The sequence below is a fragment of the Alosa sapidissima genome, chromosome 1 (assembly GCF_018492685.1).
Source record: "Alosa sapidissima isolate fAloSap1 chromosome 1, fAloSap1.pri, whole genome shotgun sequence".
NCBI lineage: Eukaryota > Metazoa > Chordata > Actinopteri > Clupeiformes > Clupeidae > Alosa > Alosa sapidissima.
In genome coordinates this window covers 36,979,405-37,004,747 of record NC_055957.1, presented here as the reverse complement: position 1 = coordinate 37,004,747, position 25,343 = coordinate 36,979,405, and the positions used below count along the sequence as shown (strand labels likewise).

Genomic DNA, 25,343 nt, shown 5'->3' with positions numbered 1-25,343 from the left:
AATATTCCATTACATTTAATCATAGGCTACTGCAATTTAATACCATTGTTAGCTGTGTTGCCATCATGTCATATCAGTGTAAAATGTAGCTCAAATGAAATAAAATTAATAAAAAGACTTTTCCCAAAAGCATTCCCAAAAGTATTAGCAGGGAGTCCCAAAAGTATTTTATTCAAAAATGTGTGAACTCTGAACTCTGTGTCTTTGCATACACAGCTCAAGTTGTGAACAAGCAATTAATTTAAAGTTCTCAAACTATGAGAGTTTTATGAAGTGCTGGCAAAAACATCTGAAATGACCACCATTCTAACTTTCACTCACCTGATGAGAACTCTGTGAACGAGTGAATAAAAATAGAAATAATTATCCCAGAAAGTCCCAGAAATATGACTTGAATAGAAGTTAGTTAGTTATTAACAATTCATTGATAAACTTCTAGGATCCTTTGAGCACTGATGCAGTCAGCATAGGCATCTTATATTGATTGCAGGTAGGCCTACATTTCATTCCGTTTTCAATGGCAAACGCGAAACAGCGCCAAAACAACCACCAGTGGACAAAAAGAGTATTACATGTGTACTGTTAACACTCGCCATAGAGAATGAATGGGGGAAATTATGGAGTTTATAGTTTGACAATGTCGTACTCCCGTGCGGGTCAGATGCTATATACCACGGACATGTTTTGGGGGGCCGTAGTTTGGGGACCACTGGCCTAGCCTATTGCATCATACTGGTATGATTTATGCAGGGTAAAAGTGAGAATTCATGAATTCTTTTAAGTAAATGTCTTAATATTAAGATGTATATCATCTATTGTGAAATAGACTAAAAATATTGCAATATTATTTTTTAGCCATATCGCCCAGCCCTAGCACCAGGTATACAGATCATGATTTTGGTGAGTTCTAAAGACAAGGAACTATCTCCAGATGTAAATGATTGCGTATCCTCCTACTCAAATTCAACAGTAGGCAACATATAGGGTTTGAGAGCATTGACTGTATAATAGAACAAACAAAACGAAACCTTGTGTGGAATTTATCTGGGAATACTGAAGGTAGGGACAAGCTACCTCGCTGGTGTGTTTCATTTGGTTCCTGAGTTAAAATATAATGTAAGTATGTAGTATGCAATCCCTGACTGCGCCTTCAATATTAGCCTACTATTATTTGTTGACATCAAACCTGGACAGGAATGAATGGCAGCTGTTCCTACACAGTTTTTCCAATTATAGGCTACTGGTCATTTGCAGCATGTATATATTAAAGAGCGCTCTACACTCTCAAATCTTTTTTACAAACTAAATGTACCGCGCAAAATATGACCGCTTCTCAGTCCTGTGTCCTCTCCGCGAAAATAAATCACGCTTGTCAATGTCTCCATCTCCTACTCCATCCCCTACTCTTGCAACTTTTGTGTATGCTTGTATGTGCGTGCCTTTGTGTGTGTGTGTGTGTGTGTGAGTGTATGCGTGTCTGTGTGTGTGTGTGTGTGTGTGTGTGTCTGGTTGTTTGGATGTGTGTATGTTTGCATGTGTGTGTGTCTGTGTGTATGCATGTGTGTGTGTGTGTGTGTGTGTGTGTGTGTGTGTGTATGTGTGTGTGTATGTCGATTTGTCTCCATATTCTATAGATAGAGCCTGACCGATATGGGATTTTGAAGGCTGATACCGATTTCGATATTTGAGTTTTTCAAAAACTGATAACCGATATCGGCCGATAGTCATTTTTAACAAACACAATTGTAAGAAAAACACGAGTTGTTCACAGGAAAAAAGGATGTTTCTTCTGTTAATGCAGCTTCAATCTTTATTCCAATAAAAAGGAATCACAGAAGTACAAGTGACGTATTTCTGGGGACCGATCTTGTAGAGTGACCCTTGATGAGTACAAATGGCAATGCAAATTAAGACGAGGTGATCTCCTAGGCAGGTATTGACTTATACTGGGACTATATTGGGGCGAAGCACAGGCGAAGCACTGCTACTTGGGCGCAGAGATATCATGCAACACATTCTCACTCACTACAGCACGGACAATCTCTGCGCCCTAGCAGAGCTTCGCCCGAATATTTATTTATTTATTTATTTATTTATTTTTACTTATATGTATGTATGTGTGTGATATATGTTTATATTATTAATTGCTGCTGTAACACCATCATTTCCCTTTGGGGATGTATAAAGTAATCTATCTATCTATCTATAAAGAAACTCCTCCTCAGTCTTTCTGTTTTAGCCCTGTGGGAACAGGGACGTCATGCCTGACCTCAGTGTTTTAGATTGTCAGGGTGTGATGGGGTGAAATGGTGAGGGTGAAATGTCCTTTAAAATGTTCTAGGCCCTTTTTTGTACTCTTTTGGTATATATATTCTGCAGAGTAGGGAGAGGTGCTCTGATGTACACGTTCGGCAGAACGTATACTCTCTGTAGCCCTGTAGTCACGGGCTGTACAGTTCCCATACCAGGTGATGATGCTACCTGTTACTCTCCAGAGAATACTCTCCAGTACTGGGGTGCGTTTCCCAAAACCATATGTAGCAGGTAGAACTTCTCTGCCTGCTATTTCCAATAGCACCTTCCAGTACTAATGAAAGGGGGTGGGGCATAGGCAATTAGGCAATCTGGCACCAGTGGAGCGCTACTTAAGAGGGGCAGCAGCCAGTAGCAATGTAGGCGCCACTGGTGTAGCCCCTGTCTGTGCTATCGTCAGGTATGCTGTTTCCCTGTACATTTGTGGTTTTCTGTTATGTATATTGTGGTGTTTTTATTGTTTAATCTTCTTCTACGTTCTGTTCTTTTAGGCAGCACAGTCATGCTGGTGAGGTAACATGGGTCGTGCTGCTTTCTTGTCTTGTCTTGGCTTTGCATTGGTTATTCGTTATGTTTGGTTTTTGTTTTGCTTGTCTTGTCCTTTTGTTTGTGTAATTTTTGTTTTTATTTAGTAGGGAGGTGGCTCTGAGGGGGGGCTAGTTTAAGCACATGTGTGGTGTTTCTGGTGTATTGCTTGTAGCAGGGCTCGAAATTAACGATGTCCCGACGTCCCGGGGACCATAAAAATGCTTCCGGGACACAATAGAATGATGTCTGGGACAACTCTTGGACAGTAGAAAAAATGGCAAAGCAAATTTCAAAATAGGTACTTTTTTCCCTAAACTGTTCACATGGGAATCTAAACGTATCTTTCTTGTCTGAATAAAATACAGAATCTGGCCTATACAAAATTTGACCTGGCGTGACGGGCAGCTGGCAAAAGCAGCGTTAGCCAGCTGATATGTAAAGAAATCTGTAAAGCGGTTTTGTACACGCAGCCTTACAACACTGTTTAGGCTACTGCTCTTCAAATCACTGTAGGCTACAATGTTATTTTTGGTACAAATATAGTAAGATACCCAAATGGGCTGGGTGCTTGCGTTTCCTTAGGAATCTGCCGTATTGGTTAAATGAATATTGTGACTTATAGGCTTATAGACACAAAAATAGGGCAAGGGCGGTAGGCCTAATGGGTCACTTTCCGATATAGAGGTTAACTTACCTAACTAGCAGGCAGGTAAATGGCATTTGTTTTCATGACATTGTGAACATTTTTGACTGATAGTGTAGGCCTAAGGTTACACTGGTGTTCTAAAAAAAAACGAGATGACAGTCCTCTCTGACTAAATCGGTACGTGTTTTCTGTCATTGACAGACAAACGTCACCAATATCATGCTGAGCTAAATAGCCTACTGCAACTGCGATTTGACAAAACGATAGTGTTGCAAGGTAGCCTATAACAATGAAAACAGTTATTTAAGTTAGCATTTGACATTTCGCTGTGGCAGTTCTAAGGGGTGTCAGAACTGCGGCCATGCACTTTAATCCGGCCCGCCGAGCATTTATTAGTTTATCAAATTATTAAAATAGGCCGCTCGCTATTTTTTCCAGCAATAGACGACGTTGTGGTTAACTTTAGGGTACTGCAAACTGCTTTACACTCTTCTTAGAGAACGTTTACAATGTCAAAACAGCTTGTTACATCGAGATACATATTCTAACTACGTTTTGCTAATTCATTTAATTGGGAACGCATTTGAGGGTGACAGCGTGGCAGGAGAGTAGGCTAGCCTATCTGACAGCTTTGTGGTAATTTCCCACGCTAGGCTACTTATTGTTTTCACTGAGATCTGTGGCCATGACATCATACCAAACTGACATTGAAATTAAAGACACGTGAAAATAGATTATTGACGGAATGTTTTACAACCCTGTCCGTCAAAACGATGGACAATGAATGTTTAGTGCAACCTCAAAAAAGAGCCAAAAGCGCAATCTCTGAAAATGAGTGTTGTGTGAAACAGCAGATGATTAATGAAATGGTGTTTAATAAATTGTTCAGAACTGACATGGTGGACCAGAACGAGTTAATTAAGTGATGCAAGTTACTGATTATTATGCTGTTTATTAAAAACAAGAACTTGAATTTGGGACACTGGTGTTTAAGTCCGGGACAGTGGCAAGTAGAATTCGGGACAGCTGCGGGACACTGAGAAAAAAAGTTAATTTCGAGCCCTGGCTTGTAGCTTTGCTGTGTGCATTGCTTGCATGGTATTGGTGTGAACATCCATAGTTGCCACCCTCATATCTAGATAGCTAGCTAGCAAGCTCACCGTTTTACATAGAGATTATGGTAGGCTAAGTGTTAGCTACGGGCTATACTATGTAAAACGAAGGTGTAGTAGACGTTAGGGGATTTTGAATTGGCGTGTTTTTAGACGTTGCATAATCAACACCCCACCTCTCCACACCAAGCCTACGAGTTCAACTGTTTTTTTTAAGCCTACATATCTCAGAAAATAATGTCAGATACCTTTGCACAGTAGTTGGTAATATTTAGCATTATTGACATAAAGTATGAAGCAAAGGCAAGATGGTCAGGCTAGGCTGGAGGCATTTGTTGATTTGGCACGAATGACCCTGGTAACAGTTAATGGAGTGGGGCGTGGGTAAGGGAGCAGCAGCTCATTAATATGTAATGAGCAGCAGAAACAGCACACTTTGACAGGGACTGAAAAAGAATGCAATAGAGGTAGGTAAGAATCTTTTCCTACAAGCTATTTCCAGCAAACCACTTCAGAAATATGTTTTCTGGAACTCCTAGACCTATTTTAACTTGTTGAAAAATAGTCATAATATGGGCACTTTAATAAATCTTTTGTTTTCCTGGAATTCATGTATCTGTGTAATTTTCGAACCTGTGAGAGCTGTCTCGGTTTAGAGGTACGATCTCTTAAAGATTCCCTGATGCATTAGGCCTCAGGGTGGCGTAGTCGGGCTACTGTGATTGGCCCCTTGGCACCTTCTTATGTACCACCCTGTTACACATAGTTGCTAACCTGTTAGCAACTTAGTTGGTTGGCAATGGGACATTGCAGTTATCTTAGTTAGCAACTATGGTTTTGGGAAACACGCCCCTGAATAGTATAGAAGGCCTCCAAAATGGACAGATTTCCTCAGCTATGCCTGGATTTCTTCAGAGTGTGCTGGATGTCATTGGTCCTTGTGAGGTCCTCAGTGATGTGCACAGCGAGGTATGCAGTATTTAAAACTTTCAACCCTCTCCACAGGCTGCCCACCGATCTTTAATGGAGTACTTGGAGCCACAGGTGAGAACTGAGTCTGGGTTTGGAAATCCATGAGTTAGTATTATTAGTAACTATTTATTCACTACATACAGAAAATGTGTTATCATTCATTCATATCATTATCAGGATATGAAATGACCTATATCACAGTGTGACATTTTGGCCATATGACACAAGCCCTGTCAAAAATATATTTGAACAAAAACAAAAAGCTAATACTGCGTCCATTAGAATCAAGTGAATTATCACCATGTAAACAGAGGAGAAATCAAAAAGCTTTTCATGTTTAAAGGAAGAGGGTAGATTACTTCAGAAAAGCTGGATATTCAGCTTTGCCTTAGATATTCAGCTGAGAGTGAGGTGAATTCTGCAGCCTTTGTCACCACTGACTGCTGACAAAGATTGAGACCCATTGTAGTGCAGTGGAGCGCCACTAGATGTCGATAGTTCACCGATAGCAAACATTGGATAATGGCACTTAAGAACATGGGGGATGATCTGTTGGCTATTGCATAGGCCTTTTACCTAGTAGGAACCAATGGATAGCGATCTGATATGCTCATCTGGGCTGGTTAAAGACTTGCCATGCTGACACAGCAGGTTTGATATTTTTCCTAGATGTAGGCTATTAGTCACAAACATGTAGAGAAGAGAGAATGAGACAAAGGATTTGTGCTAAGAGCATACTTATTTTACTATTAGCCTACTTATCTACCAAATAACTTGGCAGAGGTGGACAGTAACTAAGTACGTTTACTTAAGTATGATTTGAGTAGGCCTAATATTTTTGGAAATTTGTGACTTTTACTCCACTACATTTGAAAGACAAATACTTTTACTTTTGACTCCTTTACATTTGAAATATGAGCATGAAGTAGGCCTACTAGTTACTTTTAACCACATTTGATTCTTTAAATGCAATAATGCAATAGACCATCTTGAAGGGCATTTTTTCAATAGTTAAATTTGAACTTTGCTGAATTGGCTGTGAAAGTGGCAGGAACCACTGTGAAAGGAACCACAGGCTCAGTCCCTGCTTCAGTCATTGAAAGTGCACCTGATTGATTATTCACCCACTATGTGGATACTGTTTTTTAGAATTGATTTTGATAATTTGTATTTTGTATATTTAGTATATTCTTTATCTTCTACAGTCCTTATTGCTTGTGTTGTGTTTTTTATATTATATACTTTTAATTACTTTTTCTGCTGTTATTGAATGTGTGTGTGTGTTGTCTGTATGCTACTGTGACCTTGAATTTCCCCTAGGGATCATTAAAGTCTATCTATCTATCTATCTATCTGAACATGACGTGAAATAAGCCTATCTGTAGTCGAGCTATAAATAAACTATTCGGTTTTTAGTGCCATGTGTAGTGCATTTTTAGTCTATGATTAGTTTGTTTTTTATTTTATTGTTTGCCATCTCATAGCGGGTGCTCTAAACGTATTCTAGCGTTGGCCTATGACCAAATCAAGCCAATAATAGCCAGTAGCCACAATAATGACGAGCCAGAGCCCTCAATAGCCACCCTGTTTCGAAAATCGTCCCCAACTCATCTAAAATGTTTTATTATTCATCTTAAATGTAGTAGCATACTGCTTCAGCCTCTGGCTAGCTCAAAGGGGCTGCTAGTGATGGGTAGAGAGCAATGAGTTGGAGACCCATGGTGTAGGTGAGACAATTAAGGGCTTTATGCCGCTCTTGACCCCCTGACTGGAGCAGACAAAGAGCCTACTAGAAGGATAAAAGGCAGTGACATACGAGAGTCGGGAGGTGACTTGGACAGAGGCAACTTGGTTCATGTTCTCCTCCGAGCCGGCTTGTAATAAACCTTGGGAGCGTTCCCTTTCTTAACACATCTCAGTTCGGTTTTGCTTCCACGTCATTTTTAATTCTCACCACATACGCATACTACCGGGACTGGTTCACCTACAGCATGACAAGAGGGCTCCCAGCACAGATAAACAGACCAGGGTTCAGGCACTCCTCGAGTCCAGCAGGGCTTTCATATCCTGCTGATTCACTTTTACTGGACAGATAAGTTTGTGGTCTCCCTTATTGGCACAGGCTCATCTACGTTCTTACTGTTCCAGGAAATGTGTCCCAGTTCCTCACAACGGTAGCAGGCACGAACAGCAATGTGGTGGCCCTTCCAGTGATGTCCTTCCTACTAATCACGGATTGGGCTGAGTCATCCCCTTCCTGCATGGGCTAGACTGCGTATAAAGAGGTTTTGCTGCTTGTTGGCGACCCCCATCTCTACCTCTGTACTGCAGGTTCTTTCTTTATGTCGCGTAACATTTCAGTAGCTGCTTGACATTGTTCCACTGCGTCAACTAACTCGGTTGCAGTTTTGATTTTCTGATGGCTCACCACCTTTTTCATTCCGTAAGGCAAGGCTCTTAGGTATTTATCCACTACTATGGCTTCCATGATATTAGTAGGGCTACTCCTGTCAGGTTCTAACCACTTCCTAGTAATGCAAATTAACTCATACATTTGTGCACGAGGCGAGACCCCATTTTGGAAAACCCAGTTATGATGGCGTTGGGCCTGACTAATCCGAGAAAAAACGTACCGGCTCATGATCTCACTCTTCAACTTATCGTAGTCATTGTTAATGCTACCTTCTACATCCTGGAAGGCTTGAAGTGCATCACCTGATAGAAATGGAGCTATAGCAGCCCTACCCACTGTGGCCGTGCTTCAAGTGTATGTAGGTATGCTTCAACATCATCATATGTTCCTAGTTTAGGAATGAAATCACCCACCTTGGGTTTGTATTTGGCTGCTTGCACAAGTTCCCGTTGGCCCTGACTTGCTCCTTCAGCAACTGAGCATTGGTTTCTTGAGCTCCCCTCTCTGTTTCCACCAACACTTTAAGCAGTTGCTCCATCTTGTAGAGTGCAGTCACAATTTCCAAAATCCAAAAGAAGTTCAAAAGTTTTAAAAAATCAATCCTTACCCCCTTGATCTCAAGGTGCCCGCATTCTCCACCATATGTAATGTTGGGAGGGGTTTTCTGAATTCTGAGGCCGTATATCTAATAAAGAACAAACTGTGATAACAGATTAGATTGGAGCTTTTATTTTGCTACAATTCACTGTTTAGAGTAACTCAGAAAGGGTAAGAAAAATACAAAATCACAGAAGAAAACATTTTAAAATCTGGACCCAGTGGATAGGCAGTGGGAACATGGAAAATATCCTCACTATGGCAGGATCACCCTGAGAAGTGGATGCATGCTAATATGTTTTATCCTGCTGTGTGTATGGATTCATCTGCTAATGAATTCATCTCTGCTTCTTTTCCGACCCCTTTCGCCACCTCCCACCCCTCCTTTTCTATCTCTGGCCGGCGCCAAGCAGACAGGCCTTCTTTTATAAGGGATCTGCTCAAGGTTGGATTCTGGGTTCTTCCTCATAAAAGGGAGTTTTTCTGTAGCACCATTATCATAGTCCTTGCTACGAGATTCAGGCTACGTAAACAACCTTGAGACATTATTTTTACTGATACCAAATTTTTAACACTGAATTGAATTAGTAACTCGCAGACTAAAACTGCATATTCCTGTTGTCTGTTCACATAGGCCTACTGCATGCACTATACCTGGTAAGGATGTGTAACAACAGCCCCATTATTCTTGCTACTGCTCTCTGTACTGAAAATACTGCAGTCTACTCTGATTTATTTAGTCCCCTCAGAATACACACACACACACACACACACACACACACACACACACACAGTTATCTTGAGGATAACAGGCAGCTAATGGTACAGTAAGTGCTGGAACATGGTAACAAGACAATGGACAGATTGTTCAGTGTAATGTACATGAATACATAGTGCAAGTCAATCCTTACTCAATAGCTGTACATTCCCACAACTTGCATGTGACAACAATATCATGCAATGGCATAATTATTTTCATTTGTTGTAGCCTCTCTATTCACACAGATACAACTTCCAGCCGATTGAGCAAATTGTTCTAACTGAGTAGCTACACAACACACTTGATTAAACGTGGTCATAATCCATTCATTTGATACAGGAATGTGGTGTGTCTTCAACAGAATAATATACCATTGATATCACATATATGAAGATAAACAGAGGGAGAGCACAACTGGTGCTATTCACCTGTGCTGGTTTTGGACATGGCCCAGACAACAGACAGAGCCTCATCATTACAATCCCAGACCTGACTGAGAAAATAGGCCAACCTGGGAATTTCTTGAAAGGGAAGGGAGCAATGATGAGCATAGCAGATTGGAGACCCCCAGCTAAAGCACTGTCCCCAAAGCACCGTCCCAAGACTGGATCAGTCAGACTGGAGGGCCAAGAATGTCAACAAACTTTAAAATGGGCAGTCGTGGCCTACTGGTGGTTAGGGCTTCGGGCTTAGAACCGAAGGGTTGCTGGTTCGATTCCCCGACCAGTGGGAAAGACTGAAGTGCCCTTGAGCAAGGCACCTATTTAAGGTATACAATGTGTACTTTCAAGGATTTGGTGTTTTTAGGTATTTGCTCGACCACTTGAGTAATAGGGACATTATGGGGTTTTTTTGTGTGTGTGTGACATTTTTTGTGTGTGGGAAGCTGTGACCTACTGGTTAGCGCTTCGGACTTGTAACCGGAGGGTTGCCGGTTCGAACCCTGACCAGTAGGCACGGTTGAAGTGCCCTTGAGCAAGGCACCTAACCCCTCACTGCTCCCCGAGCACCGCTGTTGTTGCAGGCAGCTCACTGCGCCGGGATTAGTGTGTGTGTTCACTGTGTGCTGAGTGTGTTTCACTAATTCACGGATTGGGATAAATGCAGAGACCAAATTTCCCTCATGGGATCAAAAGAGTACTTATACTTAAATGACACTTGGTCATATTAACTGATCCCAACTGAGTCTTTTTACAGTCAGATAAAACCACTCTCAATACATTGTTTAACTTTAACTTTGTTTAACTTCTTAACTTTTAATCAGTGTATATTTCTTAAATTTGAAAACAAATCTGTTGTTATTGGGGAACCACTAATATGCAAGAGACCCTGAACCAATCACCCAAAAACACTAACCACCAGGTGGCAGCTGAATTCAACTTATGGCTATGGATTCAAGTCAAGGGACAGGGGAAGGGCAAAACAAGAGCTTACTCAGAGACCCAGTAGACATGATTTGAATAGGTGAAAAACAAAACCCTCCCCATAGTAACAAAGTCCCTTATAGGGGACGTACACCACACCATGATATGACATCAAATCAGATATTTCCATCTTGCTTACTGAGTTATCTGAAATCAGTGACAAGCTAAATAGAACGACTGTCACAAATGTTGCAAATATGCAGCTATATCTCATCATCATTTCTGAGGAGGAAAAAACTGTTTGCCTCTCTGTGGCTTGTGTTTACACACCGATGCTGAACAGCTACTCTCAGCCTTCCTGTTTGTCCTGCAGCAACAACTTCAGCGCCTAACTCAATTAAATATGGGCTCTCACACGAGGCATATGAGTCCAGGAGTTATTTTCAGACAGGGCAACTTGCCGTCCACTAACAGCAATCACACAGTCAGCAGGAGGCCAGAAACTCTCCATTCCAAATAGGCAAGCCAACCTCAATTGGTTACTAAAGAAAATTCTAGAAAATTAATAGAGCACTTAGAGCATAATTTATTTTAAACATGAATAAAAAGTTGTCTCCCTGTAAATCTGCCTTTGTTTCTCTCTGTCTCACACACACTCACATATGTATGCATGGATAAATGCCAGACTATACACACATGCACACACACATGGGTCTTCCAGAGCGTTGCCATTACAAGTATACATAAATGTATAAATGTAAAATGTTGAATTGAAAATGAAATGTAACCGGTCAAGTTCAACCTTTAGAACATCATAAAAGCAGAAAAAAGAACACAACACACATACACGGTCACAGTGGCATGACAAATGTATGTACTGCACTTGTTGACACTGTTTGAGTTTTTATTTTTGTGTCAATCAGGTTAGGACATGTTGGCACATGCCTGAACCAGCCCAAAATGCAGAGTAACAATTAGTCACTAGACAAACCCGCCAAACACAGGCACATACCATAGGTAATTTATTTCTCTACATCGGTCCTACATACCACCCCTAAGGGAGAAGCATGACGCTTACATGACACCATTTTCTCCTAACAAACTCCTTGTGCAGGAAAGGCAAGTTTTTCAGGAACTGCAAGAGAGAAATGCTCTGAAGTTTTATCACCTAATGGGCGTGTTCTCCATTTCAAAATAAACTAGACATGACGACGGCTTTAATCAGCCCTGCAACGCATACAGAGCCTCTGCCAAGGCATCAAGGTATTTAACTGTGTGAGATGCAACACTTCAGTGACAGGAGTGTCATCAAGTTTCTTAGAAATGGATAACTGAAATAGGGATGAGTCTACATCATGGTTGCTAATTAGAAACAAAACTCCCTATACTACATGCCTGGACAGTTCCACGGTAATCATTTCCAAGAAAAGCAACTGGACCTGGGCCTTTTCCTCCCTTGCTTACGCATTTCAAGAGTATATACAATATGTGGCTTGAAAAGTGAAAGTGAAACTGGTGAAAACAAACACATAATCTTTAGATACGTTGAATATCCTTTAATACCTCATCACTAATCCCAACTAAAGTTGCAAGAAATGTGGGCTTTTGGATGTTTGGTTAGGAGTGACACCCAGAAGGCCTCTGTGTGTGGCATGCATTCAGAATCATCTTCTGTGGAAACATCTCTGACGTATAAACACATGTCCGCACATGCACATGTGCTGGCACGATCCTGAATCACCTCAATGTGTCAGCGGCCAGCTGCGTCACGTTTCCTTCATGCTTCCACACACAGTCATCAGCAGGAGTGTGACAAAAAGGAACTTCTCTACACCTAGGACTGGGTTTGCCACATCATGGGGAGAGAACGTTTCCCCTTCAGGTCTGGTGAGATGAGCCTGACCTGGGAGAGGACGGCCACTGAGCTGCAGAAACACGATAGTGACCCCCGATCAGCAGTGGCTCCTATGGGAATGGGGTCATGGTGGAACAGCTGACATCACTCCAGAGAGCACAACAGCCACATGGTCAACCTGCAGGGTACAGAAAGAGAGCAGAGAAACATGTGCAACCCACAACCTGACAAGAAAGTGTTTTGTTCATATGCACAAAATAGTGTGAGTAGGATTTCTGTCTGAATTTACTGCACTCAAATGGTAGGCAAAGTGGCCCACTGGTTAGCACTCTGGTCTTGTAACCGGAGGGTTGCCGGTTCGAGCCCTGACCAGTAGGCCGCGGCTGAAGTGCCCCAGGGCCATTGAACTGTTCAATGCTTCACTTAAGGGAAGAGGAGAGATAGACTTCTCCGCATAGTCTGTCTGCCTCTCCATGTTTGTGTACTGTCTGTCCACTAGCCACTTTTTACTGCCTCACTGTTTGTGTGCTATATTAGCACATATGCATAACCCCTCCCTCCATCCCACAGCCGGATTGTGGCCACACTTATACCTTTACTTATATATATATGGTTATGGTTATGGTTATGGATTTAGCAGACGCCTTTGTCCAAAGCGACACATAAATACAAAGCAACATAATAATATTTAAAATTGAACAGGGAACAGATTAGAATGTAGGTCAAATATAATAAGGAGAATAGTTATAATACACAATAATATCAATTCAATCAATAGCCTAATAAAAAGCAATGGAAAAAAGGGGAAAGGCTAGCCTGGCTAGCGCCACCACTTCTCAATGAGACGTGGTCTGGGAACCAAACGTCAATTTTCTCGTATTTTAAAAAAATGCCCAGATCCATTTATTGGGTGCCACGGATGTCTATCAAATGCGTCTGTGCATAGCTCATCATCGTCTTGCTTTCCCCCTTGTTCTGTGATTGGTCCCCTATCTCAGGCGAAAATTTGCTCCATGGTCTCCAGGCTGCCTTAGCAATAATAAAACAATAATGTCCATTCCATTAACACATGCATTCCTTAGACATCACCTAGAGTACTTGATTTTTTGGTCTTCTCGCTCTGCTTGTCCAAGGCCCTCAGGGGCTGACCTGAACTGGGCCAGTTTGTCCAAGGCCCTCAAGGTTACTTCATATTTGTTTCATGTTTAACTCTCATGCATAACTGTTCAACTGAATCACCCTGTTTATCCACTTTGTGGATGTGTAAAGGATACTGTAGCAAAATGATATCACATTGCGGAAATATGACAGTGGGGAAGAGATCAAAGTTGTCATATTGTCAACTTTGTCAAAACATGACCATCTCAGAATACATACAAGTCCCTTCTGACCCACTCCCACCATGCAGAACACTTTGATGTGTTCTTTATGATGTATCAGATTTTTCATCCAGATAGTATTACAGTCTGGATAAATGACACGACTGAATGTAAGCAACATCGAAAGAACAAAGAGTTCTGCCCTTGCACTTTGCACACCTTCAACATAGTCTCAACATTCTATGATATCAGATATGAGCAGGGTGATGTGATTTCCTGTATTCTGGTGCATTTTGGCGATGGCCAATACTAAATTCAATCAGATTCATAGCCTACATCCTGATTTGTTGATATTAAGGCAATGATTAAAGGCTTGGGCTTCAGGGCCCCCTGACCCCTTGGGCCCCTGGGCCTGGTCCCGGTAGGCCTGTGCAGTAATCCATCCCTGGTTCTGAACTAAGCTGCTCATCTCACACAAAACCACACACATATGGCCATTTCTATCAGTTCTACCAGTCTGTTGTTGCCAGCGTCCTCTTCTATGCAGTGGTATGCTGGGGAGGAAGCACAAAGAAGAAGGATGCGAGGCGAATTGACAGGCTGGTAAGGAAAGCTGGCTCTGTGGTGGGAGCTGAACTGGAGTGCATCACTTCAATATCTGACAAAAGGACCCTGAACAAACTGATCAACATTTTGGACAATGAGTGTCAATTGTGTCAATTGGACAATTGTGGGCAGCCGTGGCCCACTGGTTAGCACTCTGGTCTTGTAACCGGAGGGTTGCCGGTTCGAGCCCTGACCAGTAGGCCGCGGCTGAAGTGCCCCAGGGCCATTGAACTGTTCAATGCTTCACTTAAGGGAAGAGGAGAGATAGACTTCTCCGCATAGTCTGTCTGCCTCTCCATGTTTGTGTACTGTCTGTCCACTAGCCACTTTTTACTGCCTCACTGTTTGTGTGCTATATTAGCACATATGCATAACCCCTCCCTCCATCCCACAGCCGGATTGTGGCCACACTTATACCTTTACTTATATATATATGGTTATGGTTATGGTTATGGATTTAGCAGACGCCTTTGTCCAAAGCGACACATAAATACAAAGCAACATAATAATATTTAAAATTGAACAGGGAACAGATTAGAATGTAGGTCAAATATAATAAGGAGAATAGTTATAATACACAATAATATCAATTCAATCAATAGCCTAATAAAAAGCAATGGAAAAAAGGGGAAAGGCTAGCCTGGCTAGCGCCACCACTTCTCAATGAGACGTGGTCTGGGAACCAAACGTCAATTTTCTCGTATTTTAAAAAAATGCCCAGATCCATTTATTGGGTGCCACGGATGTCTATCAAATGCGTCTGTGCATAGCTCATCATCGTCTTGCTTTCCCCCTTGTTCTGTGATTGGTCCCCTATCTCAGGCGAAAATTTGCTCCATGGTCTCCAGGCTGCCTTAGCAATAATAAAACAATAATGTCCATTCAATCAATAATATAAAAACAATGACATGCTAAGACTACATTAAGGAGAATATCAATAATAAACAATAATGTCAAATTAATTAACAGCTCAATTAAAATAAAACAACATAACACAAACCATAACACATAAGCGCTTAAACAACTAAGTACATGTTGAATAGGAATGTCTTTAGACCCCTCTTAAACGACCCAAAACTACCACAGGAACGGAGAGCACTGGGCAATTCATTCCACCAACATGGAACCACTAAAGAAAAGAGGAGTCTGGAATTGGACCCAGTTTTCATGACTGGTCGACACAATAGACGCTCACCAGAAGACCGCAGTGGGTGGTTGGGGATGTAAGGCTTGTTATGCCTCAGCCATTCAATCATCTCCTGGGGTATGGGTGAGGCTGCAATGTCCAGATCAAAGAATTATGAAAATTAAATTATATTAAATTGAAAAAAAAAAAAGAGCCAAGCACATTTTTTTAAAGTTACTTTTTGTGTTTTTTACTAGGGCTGTCAAAATAACTTGTTACTTTCGATTAATTAATTACAGAAATAATAACGCGTTAAAAATGTAATGCTGCCAATACTGTTGACAGGAGCATCAATCCACTATTTCTGCAGTAAGGAATTTCCGTTGCCTACCATAGGAGTTCGTCAAGTCTAAATGAGCACCTCAATGCAAAACAATCTAGAGTTAGGCCTACGAGTTACCACACCTCTTGATGATAATAATGCTAGCCGCCAGCCTTGTCAAAGTTGCTGACATTTTGCTGAGCCTACCCTATGACCGACTAGCTAACTGAAAAACTCCATTAATAAATTGACTACATTTATTGCACTATGAAACAAAATGTCTAGTATGTAGAAGGTGGTTACATTTATTTCCATTCCAATAACTTCACACATTACATTTCCGTTTGCACTTGTAGGCTATGCTGCTTTAATTTCTTTGTTCCTACTATTTAGTTTATTTTTTTGAACTGCTATTTCTTATACTGGACTGCCACCTACTGGATAGAAAAGGCAACAACCTAGTAATTATGGAAATAAAAATCTACATGTTTGAATGGCCAAAATAACGATATTGGTGGTATTCCACACATTACCTTGGTGATAGGGTAGCCTACTCTGCACATGTCATTGACAGTGAGTGGTAACTTCAGTCATTTGCATTTATCATGCTACAAATCTGACACTAGGCACTATGCTGATGCCTGACCCAAAGGGAAAATTATAATAATAGAGAGACACGTTGAACTTTAAAGTCTATAATGTTGGTTTGGCTGTTCATTGATTCACTCATCTGCCAAACTTGTTTTTAAGATATGTTCATAGCAAAAATGGATTCATGCGATTCATTTAGATTAATTAATCACAGAGTATGTAATTAATTAGATTATATTTTTTAATCGATTGACAGCCCTACTTTAATCATATAGGACAGTATAGAATGATAGGAAGCAAGTGGGAGAGTGGAGTAAGGTTCTGGAAAGGAGCATGGGTTAGGACCTAACTTATTCATTAGTATAGATCTTGCATCTCAAACTTAACACAGACCCAAAATCTAAAAAAAATAAAAGTAAGGTTCTCCCCCTGCCAGTATCAGAGGAATCCCTGAGACATGGGAATGTCTGGATCAAGGGCAATTTTTGTGTCAGTTGAGGGTCTGTTAATAATAATAATAAATAAAATAAAAAAGCCAGGGATGCCAAACAATAATTTTCACAAATTGCTACCACACAAAACTATACATTCGAAAAGGTTTGAAAAGGGAAAAGCAAATGTTCATATACAAACAATATGAATTACATACTAAATGTCAAGTTGAAAATGAGGTATTAAAAATGTACTTACGTTTCCCTCAAGTTTCTCCATTAGATGAGAAACTAAAATTCTCACCAGGCATCTTCTCCCATATCAATTCACCAGTATGATCATTGATTATTGAATTAAAATAACTACGAGCAGATCCAGTTAGTGTCCTATAGGCCAAAGTGAGAGTTTTAAATTTTATTCTGGCTACTATAGGGAGCCAATGGAGAGTAACTAGGAGAGGAGTTACATGTGTCCTCTTTGGCTGATTGAAGACCAGGCGTGCTCCAGCATTCTGAATCAGCTGTAATGATCTTGTTACACAAGCGGGTAAGCCAGCTAATAGTGAATTACAATAGTCCAGCTTAGAGAATATATATATATACTTTTTCTATATTACCTTGCCTCTTATATGTCCATATTTATTGTATGCTGGTCTCTAGACTTTATTCTTGCACTGTTGCACTGTTGGACTTACTCATTTGCACCACCATGACTCACTCTCAAAGAGCACCTTACCTTACTGTTTTAGACTTGATTTAGATTTAGTGTTATTTAGTATAATTTGTATTTTAGTATATTCTTTATCTTCTACTGTCCTTATTGCTTAGCTGTGTGTGGTTTTTAAAAAATATATATATTATATACTTTTAATTACTTTTTCTGCTGTTAGTGATGTTGTGTGTGATGTCTGTATGCTACTGAGACCTTGAATTTCCCCTTGGGGATCAATAAAGTATCTATCTATCTATCTATCTCTACAGTGGGTCCCAGTTAAAGGAACACGCCACCCAATGTCAGTAGTAGGCTAATATATGTTCTTACCTTAACTTTCACGAGTTGAGTCATACCTCTCCCGTGTCGGTACGTGCACTCAAACGCTCTGGTGCCGGCTGGACTGTGTTAGCATATTGCCACATTTCATGTTGGGTGGCCGTAGACATTTCTATCAACTACTCGTGCAACTGTATTTAAGTCGGGAAAACGTGGATGTTTAATTACTTCTACGGCTAGTTACGGCAAAGCCCGCTAGCATAGCAACATGCTAACACAGTCCAGCCGCGCACCAGAGCGTTTGAGTGCACGTACCAACACGGGAGAGGTATGACTCAACTCGTGAAAGTTAAGGTAAGAACATATATTACTACTGACATTGGGTGGCGTGTTCCTTTAAGCATACAATCTGGGTCAATTAAGACTACACATCCTATTCAACTGTTTCCTCTACCCCAAACTGTTTCAAAATAAAAGTCCTCACTACAATAATCCACTGTTAAACAATGTAACCCATTAAACTACTTAACTTTTTAACTGTTCAGCCATTGTAACTGTTTCTTGTCATCAACTATGACACCTACCCACTATAGCTAGTTAGCATGGTTAACATAGTTAGCATGTTAGCATTGCTAACATTGTTAGCATTTTTAACAAAACTGCTAAAAATGATTAGCTAAGTTAGCTAAGTAACATGGTTAGCATGTTAGCATGTTAGTTAGCATACTTAGCATAACTGCTAAAAATGATTAGCTAGGTTAGCTAAGTAACATGGTTACCATAGTTAGGCCTGGACTAATTCTGTTCTACAAACATTAACATTTCACACCTATCTGAAGAACATGAGGAGAGATATCTTATACATCAGAAATATCACTTATAGAATGTTCCAAACATTCTCACAATCAAATCATTACAATCCTTGTACTGAGACTATTACAATGATACCAAACATGAATACATTTACAGTTAATAACACAAACATATAATTCAGCTAAAGTTAACTAACTATAAGGTCTTTGTTTAACCCAAAGACAGAACAGATGAGATTGACAGATGGTAGGAGCCAGTGGGGAGCATTTCACACCTACATCTGCATTGAGAAAGAGAATACCCTCTAAGGGCCCGTCCACACGGAGTCGCTTTTTAGGTTAAACGCAGAGGTTTTGCTTCGTCTTGGCCGAGCGTCCAAACGAATCCTGTAAACGCACTGCCCGAAACCGCACTTTTCTGAAACCTGGTCCCAGAGTGGAGAAATCTGAAACCGTAGCCCGTTTGAATTCGTTTAGACAGCGAAACCGCACATCCTGCTTGCGTATCGATGATGTCATCGCCACACCTCAGCTGCCCTGGACTTGCACTTATAGTATTGCCTAACAATACTAGTTTTCATACATGACATTACCTACGATTACACTCCGTAAGATAAATATCACAACTGGTGCTGCGCAGCGCCGATAGCTTATGACTTGGTGGACTGAACACTGTTTTTTCCCAGTGTTTTTTAATGCATTCTAGCTACTGTCAGTGACGCGAGAGAACTTAAGTTATTAGGAAAGTGTGGTGTTTAGGCTACATTAATTTGTGCGTAGTGCCAGTGTCATTCATTTATTTTACATGTCTTACAACATATATACATGCATTCAGTCGAGTGAAATCAGATATAAGCATACAAAGACGCTTAGAACTCACGTTAAGCCGATGGTAGCACACTGAATGCAAATGCGCGATTTGATGCAGGCAAACGTATTGACTGTTACTAACGAAGGTTTTATAGCAATATTATAAATGTGGCGACAGAATAGCCTAGAACTTGGGTAAGCCTTGCATTTAGTAGCCTAATTGCGGTGATAGCCAAAACTAATGTGAATCACAGACTATCCTACAACCAAAGAAAGTAAAGGTGATTAGTAGGCCTACCTGCGTTAGCCAAATAAAGGACGGGACTGCACCCTTCACAAACCGTAAAATAAAGTTTATTAGTTTTACAGTTGACTACAGTTGACAGTTCACCATCAGTCCACACAAACAATTCTGGTTTCCTTACACTAGCCATTTCGTCATAGCCTATTTTGTCTGTTTGTAAAGCACAAACTTTGGTCAATTTCTGTAAAGAAACAGTGCCACCTATAGGCCTGGGGTATGAAGTAACGTGTTGAGATGGATCCGTTTGGACGCAAATATTCTTGATGCGGTTTCAGGGAAGACGGAGGAAAAAAAGATCGGTTTCGTATGTGTGGACTAGCCCTAAATGTAAATGTGGCTAAGCCTCCACCAAGTCTGGGGCAAGAAACGGTCATATACAATTATTTCCTTCACAACCAATATAGTTTGTTTTTACTCTGTATGATATTTTACATCATATTTTTGCATTTTCATGCACTGTATTTCCTTCAGGAAATGCTTTTCTAGTTCAACCTTGTTAGTGTAGTAAAAAAATCAGAACTATTCACGAGGTTTCTGGGCAGCATATTTATGTTCTGTTAGCAAGCGAACTCATGACTGCCGACAAAGTAGCCTACTGCCAGCTGACGAAGCTCTCATTTTAAAACATTACTGAGAGACAGGCACTGTACAATCAAGAAATCTTGCCACTGAATCCAAAACTATGTTTAACATTATGTACAAAGCTTATAGGCTATAGTGGACTAGCATGTTGCAGGGGCTGCTAAAAACACAGAGAAACACACTGAAAACTCGGCCAATCACAGCCCTTGCTGTCGAACGCTCCGTCCGGTTTAACCGCGGAACACCACAGCGGACTATGCTGCCCCCAAGCGGCTGCAGTTGTACTTACATTTCACCCAGCTGCGTGAATCACCTTGATCTATCATTTCTATCTATCTATCTATCATTTAAAAGTAAGGATGTGTGTTTCTGTGTACTTCATAACGTCAGGGCAAGCAGTTATCAGCACATAGCCTGATAACTAGCATGTTGATTCTGACAGCAACGTCACAAGGTCTGTATTTGACACAAACACTTCTGACAGCAACGTCACAAGATCTGTATTTCACACACACACACAGAAGCTCATTATACAGAAGCTCAAGCAATAGCATGCTCCCCACTCTACTTTTCTACGCAATACTGGGTGAGGCTGGGGCTTGATAAACAACATGCTATTTCTATACTTAGCCAACCAGGTGATAGCCTACAGTCAGAAAGGCCAAGCAATGACACAACAGGAACAAAAACAGACTGGCATAAAGACGAGCACTGAAAGCTAGAACTGATTTCACAGTAAGCCAGAGAATGCCACCAGCTTCTGAATTATTACTGAATGTGATTTATAAAAACAGAGAGCAAGTTGGCCCAAAAACATACAAGCAGCATCAGCAAGCAATACAAAACCATACCACGACAGCCTCTAAGATCAGTTCATTTCCGGGGGCGCTGTGGCGCAACAGGCTACAGCGCCCATACCATGTACGGGTCCAAGTGCCCACGGGGACCCAGGTTCGAGTCCGGCCTGTGGTCATGTTCCAATCCCACCCCATCTCTCTCTCCCATTCCTTCCTGTCTATCTTCACTGTCCTATCCGAATAAAGGCAAAAAGACCAAAAAATATACTTTAAAAAAAAAGATCAGCTCATTTCCTACACCAAACTACTCAGTTTCTGTCATGCTGGCCAATTTGAAATCACCAAGGATAGATTTCCCTACTGCTGGGGCTCTTGTAGAGCACACAGTGTTGGTATAGAGTTATTAATGATTCTTAGTCAAATACAAGATCAGAGAGTTACTATACTGTAAGTCCTCCTCCATCACCCTTACTACGTTATTCAGCAAACATGTGGAGCATGGAAATGGTGTTGAAAAAAAGCCAGTGCTTTCATTATTCACTGAGTAAAATCACCTCACACAAGATCATTTTAATATTCGGAGTGACTATTTGCACCCCTGATACAATTAGCCTTCACCACACAGCTGGGCTATTCGCACATTTGTTTTTTCGTCAGCAGAAAGTGAAGAATTCACAAAGGTTTTGGCAGTAACATCTTTTCTGATGAATATTCTGGTGGACAAAAAAGTTGTCTTTTATTTTCAGAATCTTTGTTCAGTGAATACATACAAACGTCTGTTTGATAGTTAACAGCAATCTTACGTTTATGACGGTTAGATCTACAAACTCTAAATCTCCTTGCAAACTCTCAGAAGCTTATGGAAGCAGATAGATAAGTTAGCACAATAGTGGCACACGGGAGTCTGGGGTTTGATCCCCGTGAGAAGTGTTTTGGCTAGAGCGGTTGAGAAAAGTAGCTACCCTAAATATAAGTGTGCAGGTGCCAACGTTCTGCAGAGAAGGCGCACAATTTGAAAAAGATACAGTAAAGAAAACAAATTCGCACATTACTACATGCATCAGGGTACGAATAGCATCCACTTCTAATTATACACTGGTGCAAATAACATAAATTATTTGTACCAGGAAAAAAATAGTCTTTACCCATCAGTACTTACACCAGGGTATAAATAGCACACATTGCTATATACACCAGGGTACGAATAGCATGCACTTCTAATTATACACTGGTACAAAAAGCATACACTGATATTTGTACCATGGGTGAAAATAGCCTTTGCCTTTACTATTTTGGCCCTCACTAAATGTTCATTCTTGAATCATGTGACAAAAGACAATATGTTTATAAAACTGTACATCCATTCTCAGGCTGTCTAGAGATTTTAAAAAAGCAATGAGGTTGACCAGTCTGCAGAGGGAGTAGTGAGTGTCGGCTGACCCTCCATCTCCTTCTACCTGAATGTCTGCCCTTGTCTCCCAGAGTGCTTTGCAAACACTTAGACACACCTTCTGTTACCATGGCTACTGCCACAAGATCTGATGGTACCATGGCAACCATGACGTAGACCCACTCTAGGTTGAGTGATTTTTTCCCATAATAATCTCCCACACACACATTTGCAAAATCTTAATTGGCTTTGATAAAATTTGGCTGCCTGAACACGAGCCCAACTTTACAACCACAAACACATCGGTGGTAATGACTTTTCCTGGTAGGCACACAAAAACACCCTCTTATCACCCCCGGCAGACACACAGACATACATGTTGCACACACCCTCCCCACAGAAACACAGGAACTGCTCAGTCATCCAACCCCAGCTGCATCCACCATCACAGGCAAACATGCATGCCACAAACAGCCCAGCCACATCTACCCCAACGCCGTCTTCAAGACTCTCTTAAAGCTCAGATGACAGCCTCATGTCACCGCAGCTCCCTAGATCATAGAGACGACAGCGTCTATCATCGTCTGCAGAATGTTGCATAATACCATGTGCCTGCACAGCTCTAACACAGAGGCCCTTTGTTTCTGAGCCTTCCTCAAAGGCCTGTTTACACAAGCTACACTACAACATTGGCACACAGTTACACAATACAGAACACTTAAGAGCTCCATCAATAGTTAAGGGACCAGACAAGTACACACAACTCTTTCATGTTTTTGTTATCACTCTATTTTTCCATAATCAGTTCCATTCCAAGAGGTTTGCAATGTGCAGAAATAATTAACACCCAACTTTTATGTTTGAGACGCCCAACCATTATGATGTAAGTGTTTCCTGGTGGGGTCATCGGCGAACAAAACAAACAAATCACCTGTTCTGCAAATATTGCACTATTTGTACTTCAAGTGACGCAAACCATGTCATCCAACTCTTAATTACCCACAACTTGGAGACACTACCTGTCGATGCTTATTCAGTGAAAACCCTATTTTAGGGTTTCAAACACTGTTTGAATATCAGAAAACACAGCCTTTGTGTATTAAACGAGGTGATGTCTATCTAAAGGTAAAACTGCCTGGAGATCAGTTCCTAACATGGAGATACTTAAGGTTTAATTTAAGTAGCTCATAAGATGCCTTCATGCCTTCATATAGGTTCATTCTTCATGCCTTCATATGCCTTCATATAGGTTCATTCTTCATGCCCTCATATAGGTTCATTCTTCATGCCTTCATATAGGCCTTTAATTTAAGTAGCTCATAAGATGCCTTCATGCCTTCATATAGGTTCATTCTTCATGCCTTCATATAGGTTCATTCTTGCTTGTTCATTTCCTTGCACAAATGGTCAAGAATGTTGATAAAATGTGACAGCGATAATTATCACGGTGCTGGTATGACAAGAGGTTTCAGCCCAACAGCAGGCCTCTATCCTTGTCACATCCCTTCCCCAAGGGTAAGATAGGAAAAAGCAGAACACTATTTTTATTACTGGGATTAAATTAAAGTATAGGACCTTTACTTTCCTGAGTGTTGCTGATGGATTATTATTAGGCCCACACACTAGTGTATCCAGGGTCAAAATGGTGGATGGGGCTTAAGTGTCAAGGCAATTCTGTAAAATTAATCTCATATAAAAGATCAGATTACAAAAAAATAAGTTGCCAGATAGTGCCAACTGGCACAACAACTATCCAACGTCAAACCCTGTGAACAGGTGCACATTGGTGTGTGTTGGCATGTAATCAAGTCAATATCACAGCCTGGGCAGCCGTGGCCCACTGGTTCTCTGGACCTGTAACCAGAGGGTTGCCGGTTCGAGCCCCGACCAGTGGGTCGTGGCTGAAGTGCCCTTGAGCAGGGCACCTAACCCCTCACTGCTCCCCGAGCGCCGCCGTTGTAGCAGGCAGCTCACTGCGCCGGGATTAGTGTGTGCTTCACCTCACTGTGTGTTCACTGTGTGCTGTTTGTGTTTCACTAATTCACCGATTGGGTTAAATGCAGAGACCAAATTTCCCTCACGGGATCAAAAAAGTATATATACTATATACTTATACTGTACTTTACATGGATGGATCTAACCAAGTTAAGATTTCTGATGTGCAGACAGAGCCAAGTATAAGCTACTTTAGAAGGCCTGGAGTTTAGCCAGGGCCTTCTCGACAGAGCTTTTACAAGTGAAACCTTGGGCACACTCAATCTCAAAACATGCATCTGTATTTTGCTATGTGCCCAAGTTAGAATGACATGTTGACTTGAAACTGTGTGCGTAAGGCTTTCATTTAAGATATCTAGATGCAAGCTAAAAATAACTAGATGTACCGCACAGCGGTACAAAATATGACCGCCGCTCAGTCCTGAACATCCATTCCGTGAAAATAAATCATATTAATGAATTTGTCTCCATCTTCTACTCCATCCCCCACTCTTGAAACTTTTGTGTATGCTTGTTTGGAATGTGTGTTTGCAGGCCGCACACAAAGTAGCCTATGGCGCTGCAAAGGTGAATAGATTTGTAGCACTTGCCAAAAAAATTGTAGCATTGTTATAAAACCTTTAAAATCTCTAAACAATCACAAGTAGGGCAGTTAATCACAGTCCATCCATTGCAACTGGACTGATGAAAGGTACACCTGTAGGCTA

General features: G+C 41.1%; 1 long non-coding RNA gene across 1 annotated transcript; it reads left to right on the top strand.

Annotated features, from left to right (window-relative positions):
- The first annotated feature begins 2,682 nt into the window (after positions 1-2,682).
- On the top strand, positions 2,683-9,355 carry LOC121715861. Its single transcript, XR_006033697.1, has 4 exons — positions 2,683-2,713; positions 2,805-2,821; positions 5,605-5,643; positions 7,720-9,355. It is a non-coding gene; the product is annotated as an uncharacterized LOC121715861 (long non-coding RNA).
- The last annotated feature ends 15,988 nt before the right edge of the window (positions 9,356-25,343 follow it).